The sequence below is a fragment of the Gobio gobio genome (assembly GCF_949357685.1).
Source record: "Gobio gobio genome assembly, chromosome: 3".
In the NCBI taxonomy this organism is placed as follows: Eukaryota; Metazoa; Chordata; class Actinopteri; order Cypriniformes; family Gobionidae; genus Gobio; species Gobio gobio.
Window position 1 is genome coordinate 53,843,475 of NC_137099.1, and position 13,942 is coordinate 53,857,416.

Sequence of the window (13,942 nt, forward strand, 5' to 3'; positions counted from 1 at the left end):
CCACGTAATTTTGCATTTGATAACCTTGTTTCCCATCTCAATCCAGTTCAAAATAAAGTCAAAACTTAACTGGTTGTATGTGAGCGATAGGAAATCATCCATCCATCCATTATTTATACTCGTGCACCCTGTTATTTTTTCCACCTTTTATCAATTTGTCCACACTGTTAAGCAGGGTTTTTTTATACAATAATTTCATAAAAACAGCAAAAAACTACTACAATGCTAATAATTCAGTGACAAAAAAACAACAACTAACATATCAATAATGCAGTACGTAAAAAAGTTTCAGGCATTTGTATCTGTCCCTTTTTGGTTTGATTTCCCATTTCATTTAATGGTTACATTTATTTACCTGAGCTTGACCAGAATATTTTTTCAAATGTTTTACATCACCATATCATGACTACACAAACATTTATTTTAAAAAGTATGTTTGATTATCTACATTATATGATGGCCAAAAGGCATCAACATTTATATTAAAACACTGTGTTTTATAATGCACAGAAAAGCATGAGGGAAAAACGCGTAGGCTTTTCACCTCATTAAACTGCAACATTCAGCAGTTGTCAGTTTTGGAAGGGGTTAGCAGTACTTTCAACCCTGGATATTAGATAAATTATATGGCACAACATTAGATAAATATTCATAATTTATAGTTCAGGTAAATCTCTTTATGTGTGGTTTTCATTTAAAGGCCCATTGGGAGCAGTAAATGTGCAGTTGTAGTGCATTTTGTAGTTAAAGAGCTCTTTTCCATTCCAGATTTTTGTGGTCTGATTTTAATCATTAATAAATAAAGGTGACTTGACTTGGTCTCGTTTAGTTCAGTGGAAAGTGTGATATTGAGCTTGGCCATTGATATTTCTGTACTTATGTCATCCTTTGATATCGTTCTGTTTCAGGTGACTGATGACTGAGAAAACCTTGAGAGAAATATTCTACTTCAACCTTAGACATAAATTACTGATATGGTGTTAAAGGGCCAGGAATCGACCCCGATACCCGACGAGAAGAGATTTCATCAGGTAATTTCATTGGCCAAATAAATCAACAGCTCAAAACCCCAAAACATATCCAGCTACATTTTCACCTAAACAAAAAATCAAAATAAAGACAGAAGAAAAAAAATGCATTTCACTTAAAGACAGTGAGAACTTTAGGTACATTACTTTTTCTTCAATTTTATCACATTATTTTCATAACGATTAAGCATTTTACCATGGAAGGATGTTTCCACCACTGATTTAAAAAAAAAAAAAGGTAATTATGACTTTTTATCTAAAAATTATTACTTTTTATAAAGTTATAAAGTCAGAATTGTGAGGCATAAACTCGCAATTGCAAGCAAAATGTTAGAATTGCGTGAAAAAGTCAGAATTGAGAGATACAAACTGACAATTTTGAGAAAAAATTGTCAGAATTGCGTGAAAAAAGCCAGAATTGTGTGAAATAAACTCGCAATTGTGAGAAAAAAAAGTCAGAATTGCAAGAAAGGTCAAAATTGCAAGATATGAACTCGCTATTTTAAGAAAAAAGTCAGAATTGCGAGATATAAACTGACAATTTAGAGAAAAAAAGTCAGAAATGCGATATAAACTCATTAAGAAAAAAGTCAGAATTGCATGAAAAAAGCCAGAATTGCGAGATATAAACTGACAATTTAGAGAAAAGAAGTCAGAATTGCATGAATGCCAGAATTGCGAGATATAAACTGACAATTTAGAGAAAAGAAGTCAGAATTGCAATATAAACTCATTAATTGCGTGAAAGTCAGAATTGCGTGAAAAAAGCCAGAATTGCGTGAAAAAAGCCAGAATTGCGAGAAATAAACTCGCAATTGTGAGAAAGTCAGAATTGCAAGATATGAACTCACTATTTTAAGAAAAAAAGTCAGAATTGCGAGATATAAACTGACAATTTAGAGAAAAAAGTCAGAAATGCGATATAAACTCATTAAGAAAAAAAGTCAGAATTGCATGAAAAAAGCCAAAATTGCGAGATATAAACTGACAATTTAGAGAAAAGAAGTCAGAATTGCATGAATGCCAGAATTGCGAGATATAAACTGACAATTTAGAGAAAAAAAGTCAGAAATGCGATATAAACTCATTAAGAAAAAAAGTCAGAATTGCATGAAAAATGCCAGAATTGCGAGATATAAACTGACAATTTAGAGAAAAAAAGTCAGAATTGCAATATAAACTCATTAATTGCATGAAAAAAGCCAGAATTGGATGAAAAAAGCCAGAATTGCGAGAAATAAACTTCTCGCAATTCTGACTCTCACAATTGCGAGAAAAGTCAAAATTGCAAGATATGAACTCGCAATATTAAAAAAAAGTCAGAATTTTGAGAGAAAAAGTCAGAATTGTGAGAAAGTCTGAATTGCAAGATGAAAAGTCACAATACATTTTTTTATTTTTTTTTATTTATACCGTGGCAGAAACAAGGTTCCATATATTTCCCCTATATTCTTCTTACTGAGGTGTAAAACAGTTTTTTCTTAATGTGCTTAATTGTGCAGAAAATAATGTAACAACTGAAACGTGTCATTTCAAAATTCAAATGGAAAAATGTGATGGGGGTAAACAAGCTTCCAGAAACTATAAAGTAATTTGTCACAATAAAAAAATGATATGCTCCTAAAACAGGCTTCGTTTTCTTTATGCAAAAGATAAATTCTTCTTTTCTTCTTTGAATTAAGGCTTGAAATATGACCTAGACGCATTTTGGTGGGATTCACGAGATGAGACAAGCATCTGGACGACCTGTAGAAAGTGAAACAGGTGTCGTGTTAAAGATTTACTCACAGGTAGAGCACAGAATCTATCAAAGAGCATCATGCTGTCCTACACACACACACACACACACACACACACACAATCCTTCACTCCCGACAGAACCATTCCTGAACATCCTCTAAATCTACAGCCTGACAGGAGAGGACGGTAGATGGCTGCATGGACAAAAATATCTCTTTCTCTAAATCACTCACACACACACCGTGTCCTGGGAAAAGTGAGCCATAAAAGCAGCACTGACGTCACAAGCAGCTGAATATCAAACAGTGCTCTTACACAGAAGGTGCAAATGACCCAACACAGTTCGTGAAGGTCATAACAGGAAGTGAAGAAGCAGTGAGGCTTTAACCCCTTTAGTGTTAAGGATCGCCCACGGCCCCAGATTACTGTTGTCCACACAGCTGCAAAGAACAGCGTTTGCTAGGGTCCTAGTTCAAAAGTGTGCATATTTGGAGAAATATTGATTTATGTCGACATGTTTGAAAAATATTTAATCACACAGAATACCATTTCTATTAATTTCCCACTGAATTATCCGATCTGAATTGCTAAAACAGTGTATAGAGCTCTCTCTCTCTCTCTCTCTTCCTGATTTTCATCAGATATGAGTCATCACGCACTCATTTGTCCTCTGGAGCTGTCAATCATCTTATATGACTCAATACTGCCCTCCTGCATGACACTGTTCTGTGTAGCCTAGAAATCTAGACGCACCCTAGCGGCAGCAAATCTAATTTGCAGTCAGGGTAGTCTAGCAACTCTCCGTTGGCTTGCGAGCTGGAAAAACCTAACTCTGGTCAGGCCAATCACATCGTGTATAGAGTCGGTGGGTGGGCTTAACATAATGACGGCAGAGTTGCGATGGTTCCGGGTGCCACTTGAAAACAAAGAAGCTGGCGAACAGTCTTTCGAATCGGCTTTGGCCGCGACTCTGGAAGACTTGGAGTTAAGCTTTTCTTTGAGAAAAGAACAAACAACGGCACTGAAGTCATTCTTAAAGGGGTGGTAAACCACGATTTCACTTTTCTAACTTTAGCTAGTGTGTAATGTTGCTGTTTAAGCATAAACAACATCTGCAAAGTTACAACGTTCAAAGTTTAGCAAAGGGAGATATTTGCTTATAAAGAAATCAATGCCTAAGGACTACAGCAAACGGCCAGTAGGGACTACAGACAGTCCTCCAGGTTTGTGACATCACCAGCCCCAATATTTACATAAACCCCTCCTCCGAGAATATTAAATAAGGCCATTTATCATAAATGAGGCCATTTTGTATCGCGGCGGGGAAGCGTTGTTATGGTATATTTAGGCTGGAGTGTTGTTGCCGCAATGCCAACGAAACGCTGTTATTTTCATCCGGATTGCAGGTCCACTTTGTTCAGCCTTCCTAGGGACGGGGGTGCGTTGCAGTGCGTTTTAACATACAACATGTTATATGCATGCGTGTATGAGACAGAGGGGAACAGGTCGCATTGGCTGCAGATATATGCTGCCCATCATAAATCAAAGCACGAGACAGACAGGGGTCGGAGGAGAAGACCGGAAAATGTGACATAATGGACAATATTAGTCTGTATTTGCAATACACGAGCCGCGGTTCAGCTGCACGAGACAAACACTGCCAGTGTGAATCCACGACGGGCGCGCGCAGCCCCCGCTGCACATCTCACAGAGAAACGCTTGCACAATCTTCACGAGTTCAATGAAGGATTCGCACAACGGCTTGTCCTGAAAGATGGATTTAAAAACAGAAGCTTTTTACGGGCCACAACCTGTAAGTCTGATTTATTTTTCGTCGATGTGTTTTCCTGTAATAGTTCGTATTGTTAATTGTACGTTGTAGCAAGGAAGTAAACAGATGACAACGCTGGCTCTGCAAACCAGTTTGTTAAATGCTCATTCATACTTAACGTTATCCGACAAACACCTAACGTTACAAACTTTTTTTTAAAATCTCAACAGCGAACTTGGCATTAGTGTAAATTATTCTTTGATTAGAGCTTTTATGTATTGTTTATCTACAGGCATGCTAAACATGGTTCTGTGTTTGATTTGGCTACTAGTAAAGCCAATGTTTAGTGTTCGTTTTGGGTTAATAGTTCTTGCGACAGATATTTGGCTATAATCGTTCTAAAAATACAAAAGTAACAGTGCCATTCAGTAGTGATCACTATAGACCCGCAGTCTTTACTCTTGAGGACTGAACAGGTTCTGCTCGATCATCTTCAATAAAATTGTCTGGGTCTGATTCGGGCTCAAAGTGGTATGGTTTTATTGACGCCATTGTTTCTAATACTACCAAAGCACAGTCTACCGGTAAAGGTAAGGGGCGTGACGTTTCCGACAAACGTGCACTGCGGTTAGCGAATCACAACACACTGGGCCAGCTAAACAATCTGAGCCCATCGCGTATTTTTGAGGGACTGGCTTCATACAACCCGGAAACCATCAGACCGTTTTTACAAGGAGGGACAGAGCAGTGTAGAATAAAGGTAAAATATATGAAAAATAATGCCATTTTTTAAAAACGAAGCATGAACACGTTACAGTGCATCCCACAAACACAATCAAGCCTCAAAAGAATGTGTTTTACCACCCCTTTAAGAAAGGAATATGTGTGCCAAAGGGATACAGCGAAAGTTTAATCTATCAAATAACTCCGCTTCACCTTCTTCGTTGCTCTGGTTGGTTGTAGCGCTATCCTATCGATTGCAGAGGGAATCTGCAAGACAACCGTTTATCTCGCCACTCAGATTGAGCCCTGCCAATGGTGTGTTCCCAGACCCAACATCTTGATGTGGGTCTGGCTTGTCAGGCTACGTCCTGTGCTCAGTGAAGAACGAACCAATTCTATATTTCTCATGTGAAATATGCTAATAAACACACAATACCTATGGCATAAGGTGATTTTTCATGTGATTTCGGCTATTTTTATATCAATAATGGCTGTTTACATTATAAATGCTAAGCAGGTGTAGCGATGAGCTCCATATAAAATGGTCAATATAACATGTTTTAACATCTCCATATGAATGAACTCCCCATTAGATTGCGACAGGAAGCTAATACAAACACTCGATGGTGCTCTGAAGTGAAATTGAGTGAAAGTGTAATTTTAATCTTTTAAATTGTGTTATGTAGCTTCATGTTAACTGTAGCTCTAATGCACCTGTTGTGCCTCAATAATATGCTTTTTATTTTGTTTGTTTTCTAAAAAGACTTCAGATAATATGTGGATTACTGTATGTGGGTTAAATGGGCCAGCCTTCATGCCTGAAAAAAGGCTAATGGCTGAATACAAACAAAAGAATAACGATAAAAGAATAATGAGGATTAAGTCTCATTATATCTAATGATGTTAGTCGTTTGAGAACAATAGAGCATGAATTGAGCTGTTCTTCTCACCAGATATTAGACAAAAGACTGCAAATGGGTGTTTACCAGTCCCTCCAGAAAAACGTGATTATGCGATCGCATGATTTAATGTATAATCAGCCAAAGTCTGCATATTTATGCGGGGCCGCATTTTTTCAAATACGCCGCACTTTCACTGCGTAAATTGCCTATTTCCACGTGCAAAATATACGTGGCTAGCATGATTTCATAATCCCCGCATTTTCGTTGCAAAAGTCATATATATTAGCAGAAAGTTGAAAAATGTTCGTTACTTCACACAAGAGTCGCCATTTCCCCCTATTGCCATGGGAACGTTTTGAAGTGACGTAATTACCCGACGTGAACATCATCGAAAAGCTGCAAACCCCGTGGTGAAACCATAGATATCAGTGAAACCATGATGAAGCACGCAAATTCCCATTTGCCAACAAAAAAAACAGCAAAAGACCGCGCAAAGCAGTTTCCCGATGTGTTGACCGATTTCAAAACACAGCATCATGAAGCTTCGAAGCGTTGTGAATCAGTGAGTCGAATCAGCAGTTTGGATCGCCAAAGTCACGTATTTCAGCAGTTTGACACGCGATCCGAATCATGAATCGACTCGCTGATTCATAACGCTTCGAAGCTTCATGATGCTGTTTTTTGAAATCGGTCATCACTATACAAGTTGTTATTTAGGTTTTAGCACAAATACTATTCTCGTCGCTTCATAAAGCTATTGTAGAACCACTGTAGTGAGATGGACTTTTTAACGACGTCTTTAGTACCTTTTAAGGGTCTTGAGAGTGTAAAGTGCATTGAGCCAATGGAGGCCTTTCAGAGCCACGGATTTCAACTAAAATATCTTCATTTGTGTTCCGAAGATGAACGGAGGTCTTACGGGTGTCCAACGACATGAGGGGAAGTCATTAATGACATCATTTTCATTTTTGGGTGAACTTTAAGAGATTGCACTTTGTGCATTGGAGGCACTCAAATGTCTGTTTTGTATAGCTACCTCTGTAAAACAGAAAGTTATTTTTTATTTTTTCCAGAAGTTGTAGCATATTTCTTTTATAAAGCTACAGAACTTGTTTGACTCAATGTTTTGTAAATTTGAGCCATGTGTTTATTAAGGTCTTCAATAAAACAAGATAAGAACTATTATTCCCAGCACTTTCTGTGATGTAGTGCTTTTTTTCTCTTTTTCAAACCACAGTTTTTGCAATTTCCCGCAATTTTATCGCATAAAATTGCACAAATATCCCGCATTTTTTAAGAAAACGTGCCGCATAATCAAGGATTTTTGGCCGCAACAATCACAAAAAAAGCTGCATTTTTAGCATCTTTATCAGCCCTCTGTAAAAACTGCCCTGACATGGTCTTACAAAATGCTTCATAAAATTCATAATTTTGGGAACAAATCAAGTCTTTAAGAGTTAGTCATTGAATCATTCACTCAATCATTTAAAAAAATCCATTCAAATTAAATACACTGCAGCAATTAACATTTATCAGAACCTCTGGTAAATTACGTTATTTTGTTAAGTTGTCTGTTCAGAATTGCGATCTCTGTTCGAAACAACGGAGTCTGCAGCGAGTTTCGAAAACGCCAAAGTCGTGTAGACGACTGGCGTAACTGTGGCAAAAGTTATGTGTTTTAAAACAAAAACGCACTTGTGTAAACTGGGCCTGAATTTATCCAGAGTCGCGCAGCTTTAGTGAACAGCTGTGTACATCCATTACACTGCATCAAAGACCCGGTGAACTCGTTTGACAGCAGCAGACATGCCTCCCAAGCCCTTTCCAAACACGCTGTCTAAATGTCCAGCACGCTTGAGTTACTTCACAGATTGTGTGCGGCTACCTGATGTCTGTCCCAGATCAGAGCGGTGTGAACAGAGATGATTAGGCTGTCATGACGATGAGAGATCAGCAGTCTGCTCATTTAGAGAGTAAACGAGGATGACGGTATCTTCTTAGATCACTGTCGTAAAAGGACTTGCTCTGAGAACTAGCTTACACAGTTTACTGAGCACAAATACAACTAATGCAGAAACGGCAGGGGTTTTGTTTGGCTTGACAAAGCCTCGTCTGAAGAATTGTTAATCATTTGAAACCTTTAAGATGCATAGACAGGGTGTTTCAAGGTTGCTAAGGTGTTCTAGCTGGTTGCTGGGCCATTACATCTGTTACTAGGGTGTTTTTTTTTTGTCACTAAGGTGTTCTGGGTGGTTGTTAGGCCATTACAGTCTGTTAGGGTGTTGTTTGTTGCTAAGATGTTCTGGGTGGTTGCTATAGCATTGCTATGTGGTTACTAGGGCATTTGTTGTTTTAGGTGTTTGTAGGCAGTTTCAATGGGGTTCTGGGTGGTTGTTAGGCCATTACAGTCTGTTAGGGTGTTGTTTGTTGCTAAGATGTTCTGGGTGGTTGCTATAGCATTGCTATGTGGTTACTAGGGCATTTGTTGTTTTAGGTGTTTGTAGGCAGTTTCAATGGGGTTCTGGGTGGTTGTTAGGCCATTACAGTATTTTAGTTGAGTGTTTTTTGGTTGCTAAGGTGTTCTGTGTGGTTGCTATAGTATTGCTATGTGATTGCTAGGTTGTTCTGGTTGGTTGCTAGGGTATTTGTAATTCTGAGTGTTGCTAGGCAGTTTTAAGGGTGTTATGGGTGGTTGCTAGACCATTCAATTCTTTTACAATGGTGTTTTTTAGTTGCTAAGCTGTTCTGGGTGGTTGCTAAAGCATTGTTATGTGGTCACAAGGGCATTTGTAGTTCTGGGTGTTGCTAGGTAGTTTCAAGGGTGTTATGGGTGGTTGCTAGGCCATTAGATTATTTTACAATGGTGTTTTTTTGGTTGCTAAGCTGTTCTGGGTGGTTGCTATTGCATTGCTATGTAGTCGCAAGGGCATTTGTTGTTTTGAGTGTTGCTAGGTGGCTTCTAGGGTGTTTTTAGTTTGCTACAGTGTTCTGGGTGGTTGCTATAGCATTGCTATGTGGTTACTAGGGCATTTGTTGTTTTGGGTGTTGCTAGGCAGTTTCAATGGGGTTCTGGGTGGCTGTTAGGTCATTACAGTATTTTAGTTGGGTGTTTTTTTGCTAAGGTGTTCTGGGTGGTAGCTATAGGATTGCTATATGATTGCTAGTTTGTTCTGGTTGGTTGCTAGGGCATTTGTAGTTCTAGGTGTTGCTAGGCAGTTTCAAGGGTGTTATGGGTGGTTGCTAGGCCATTAGATTCTTTTACAAAGGTGTTTTTAGTTTGCTAAGATGTTCTGGGTGGTTGCTATTGTATTGCTATGTGGTCGCAAGGGCATTTGTAGTTCTGGGTGTTGCTAGGCGGTTTCTAGGGTGTTATGGGTGGTTGCTAGGCCATTCGATTATTTTACAATGGTGTTTTTTGGTTGCTAAGCTGTTCTGGGTGGTTGCTATTGCATTGCTATGTAGTCGCAAGGGCATTTGTAGTTCTGGGTGTTGCTAGGCGGTTTCTAGGGTGTTATGGGTGGTTGCTAGGCCATTCGATTATTTTACAATGGTGTTTTTTGGTTGCTAAGCTGTTCTGGGTGGTTGCTATTGCATTGCTATGTAGTCGCAAGGGCATTTGTTGTATTGAGTGTTGCTAGGCCGTTTCTAGGGTGTTTTTAGTTTGCTACAGTGTTCTGGGTGGTTGCTATAGCATTGCTATGTGATTGCTAGCTTGTTCTGGTTGGTTGCTAGGGCATTTGTTGTTCTTGGTGTTGCTAGGCAGTTTCAAGGGTGTTTTGGGTGGTTGCTAGGCCATTAGATTATTTTACAAAGGTGTTTTTTGGCTGCTAAGGTGTTCTTGGTGGTTTCTTTTGCATTGCTATGTGGTTGCTAGGGCACTTGTTGTTCTGAGTGTTGCTAGGCAGTTTCAATGGTGTTTTGGGCCCGTATTTATCAAGCTTCTCAAATTACCATTTTAGTCTTAAGTGCTGAGAATTCATGAAATGTACTCCTACTTTCAAATTTAAGTATAAAAGCAAGTTATCACTAAGATTCACTCTTAAGGCCTGTACACACCGGGACGAATATCGCGCGCGCTTATCGCCAGCGTTTTTCGTGCCGTTTTTCGGCGCGTCTTGAGTGTTCACACCCAAGCGATTTTCACTGGCGCTGTGCCGAGTGAACGTGCACATTCAGTCGATGCGCTCCCGGTACACAAGATGGTGCTGCGGCACTTTAAGCTTCTGACACTCGCTTGTCACACAGAAGGAGAAGAGAGACAGTATTTACGTGCTTGCCAAAACCATAGACATATTATGTATATGGACAAAACCATTCACACACTTTTTGCTAACTGGCAAGCAGCATTTGCAGTTCATCTTCTTCTTTGTCTACTTACTACTTCTTCGTCGTATCAATGTGTGCACGGCAAGACTGTTTTGTGCTTGAGCGCCACCAAGTCGTGTTTTACTGTCACTTCAGCAGCTCCAGGCACGTGAACAAAAGCGCCGATCTCATTGGTCGGACAGTTTTTTACGCGCCGCGTCAAAATAAAAAAACGAACCCGAGGCGTTTTTTTAAAAATGACGCTTTTACGCCTGGCGTTTTACGCGTCGGTGTGAACACTCACATTGGCGCCCATTGTTTAGTCCCGAGGCGTTAAACGTCGGCGATAAACGCGTGCGAAAATCGTCCCGGTGTGAACAGGCCTTTACTCTCCCAGTTATTTAACACTGCTCGAGAGGTCTCTCAAGTGGGTAGGAGTTGCCAGTAGGGGCTTGTGATGGCACTGAGACAAGTAGCCGCGTTTCCATTACAGATTTGCGCAAAACTTTTGCGATATTTTCTAAAAGTCGACAAAAAAACGTTGCGAAATGACAGCGTTTCCATTAACTGATGTTATGCGACTAAAACATTTTTTTTCCTCTCGTGATAAATCATTCCAAAAATCATGCTACGTATGTTGTTAGGTTTATGTATATCCCAGCCACCGCACGCCATTATTTTTAATGGAAAGAGACGTGCGTGTTATAGCACTGATGGCAAGGAAAGCACCTTATACTTGAGCAGCACATATGAGGTGTTATGATAAATTGTGGCATTTTATATTCTATTGTTTTTTTATGAGTTTAATAAAGAACTCGTCTTCTGTCCAAACATACCACCATCTGTAAAGAATGATAGACTTTTACATAAGCCGGGTTATTGTTACGCATTGCCACATACAGAGACGAGCGAAAAGTTTGAATTTGCGTGGTGGTAACTCAACGGTTTTTTTTACCACTTCGTTATTTTGGCTCGGAATTTCGTTTTTGGAAATATAAACTGAATTTAGAAATGCTTTTGAAATGAAAAACTTTGCGTTTAATAAACAAAATATATTTTTGAAATGAAGACAGCGTTTGGAGTGGAGTGCAAAATAATCTGTTCCCTGAGTCCACGGCCTTTGCTGTTATCGTGAATGTACACAAATAAAAGTAGACAGTTTATAGTTTATAATTATGTCTTGCACTTATCTGTATGGCTAAAAATTACGGAGTATTTTAAGTTTCCGCTGGAATAGCCTAAGGAAAAAAATCATCAAAAGGTGACAACGACTTCGTCGGAAAGAGGGTTAAAGAAAACGTAGCCTATTTAGTTTCATATAGTTAGGCTATGTCTAAATATTATAATCTTTTAATTTCATAAGTTGATTATGAAAAGTGAGCAGCATGAGTAAAGCACATAATCAGATGAGCATATGTCTGGAGAAATGGATTTTGAGCACAATTGAATTGTTTTCTAGAAAGTCTTTCTTTAAAATTAATTTTGTTTTGTATAAATTGTATTTTAATTTTGATCAATGTTTAACAACTATTTGGCTGTAGGCTATATTTAATATTAAGAAGCAAACCAAGATCGTCGGGAATGGATAGACCTAGTCTTTGAGCAAGGCTGAAACTATAGCGTCTTTCTGTTTTAATACATTTCTTGAATATATGTCATAATTACAGTATAGGCCTATAGATAGTTATGATATTTGTGGTTGCACCGGGGTCCGTCATTAGGCCTATAAAGTTACGCCACTTTCCTTATTAGGAGAAAATATATGTCGTTTTAACTGAGACTGAGCAAGCATCATCTTTTTCAGCGCTGGTTAATGTTGTCATTTATTTAAAAAAATTCCGCTGTTCGAATAATTCGGCAAGCAGTAGCGCTTCTTCCTCCCACCAATTCTGTATTCTTTTGGATTATATCATAAAATCTAGCCTATATATGGGCAGGTCAGTTAACAGCACACCGGTTTCAAATTTGTAAGACATGGTGGAAAACGTGTTTATCTTTCATTTCCAATGTGAATATCAATGTATTCTCTTGAAAATTCTTAATTGTGTGGTGAATGTAAACTCCCCTTAATTCCCCCATTCAATGTGAATTTATCTGAGAATATTTTTAAATAAGGTCTTAAATAAAGTCTTGATCCAAAATCCTGTATGTGGCACAGCAAAAGACTGACACTTAAGATTTAGTCCTACACTTCACTCAAAGTATGACTGAGATGCTTGATGACTAACTTTTATGCACAGCTTTGAGCCAAGAATGTTTTTACACTTAAGTCAATTCTGAGTCTGTTACTAACCAAACAAATTCTTACTGAAAGCTCATTTTTTGAGATATCAATCTCAAATTTGGAACACCGCTTGTTTAGATTTATCCTTTGTTTTTGGGAAAATATATATTTACAAAAATATCTTTGTGCATTTAATAATGTATAACTATATAAGAACTACTGGATAAATATAATATAGTACCATAAAATCCCCTAAAAATACAAAATATTAAATAAAAATATTATCAAACCTAAATATAGTAAATTCATTTTGTCGAAATAAAAAAAGCGTATTTTTGACCGCCACATGACCAGCACCTGAGCATTAATGGCATTTCAAGTGATCTGTTGTGCGCAAGAACTTCATTAAGAGCCGTTTTCACTGCTTGACCTTCAGACAATAATTCCTATTCTGTAGCGAGCAATGATTCAGTTTGAGAGGTATTGATTTAGTCTGTTCCATATTTGTCTTCGCTTTCATTGGCTGCCGCACAACTGCTGACGCTAGAGTCTGTTTTGAAACCATGACTGAATATTCCTGCATGAGAGCAAAAGTTCAGCTCATCCTTATTGCTCAAGCTTCCCAATAAAACGTACCCGTTTCAAAAATCTCCAGGGAATTTGTTTTCTTCTTTCCTTTCAACCCACATAACAAAAAGCTTTTAATGGAGTCGTGTCGTTCTATATTTATGTCTGTTTTGAAATTAAGCTTCATGGACAGCTCATTATGTGCTGGGACTAACTTAATTGTTTCTGTCAATTATTATGCAAATGTCTCATGATGACATTTTAAAAGCAGCATGTCTGAAAATGTCAGTGACCTCTGCGTTCAGATCCCCAGCTGTTCAAATGATGAGACCGGTGTCTGCTAAAACATAAACATGACTCATTTAATCCGGTGTGATCGCTCCGCTGCTTTGTGACAATTTCCCCAAATTTGCCCACAATAAACGCACATCCATTGGAATTAAAATATCAACAACAAAACAGACATGTTTATGTCTAAAACACATTCTGTACTCAGAGTTGATGAAAAGGCCATGGAGCCATGAGGGGTTTACGTCAGTGAGGGATTATAAATCAGTGCAAAACATGCTGCTGGTATTGATGCACCTGTCAGCTTGTGCCCAAATTCATAAGCGAGTTCCATCCAGAACAAAATTTACAGTCGTACGGCTGTCTCACTATTATCTGCCAACTATTTAAGTCC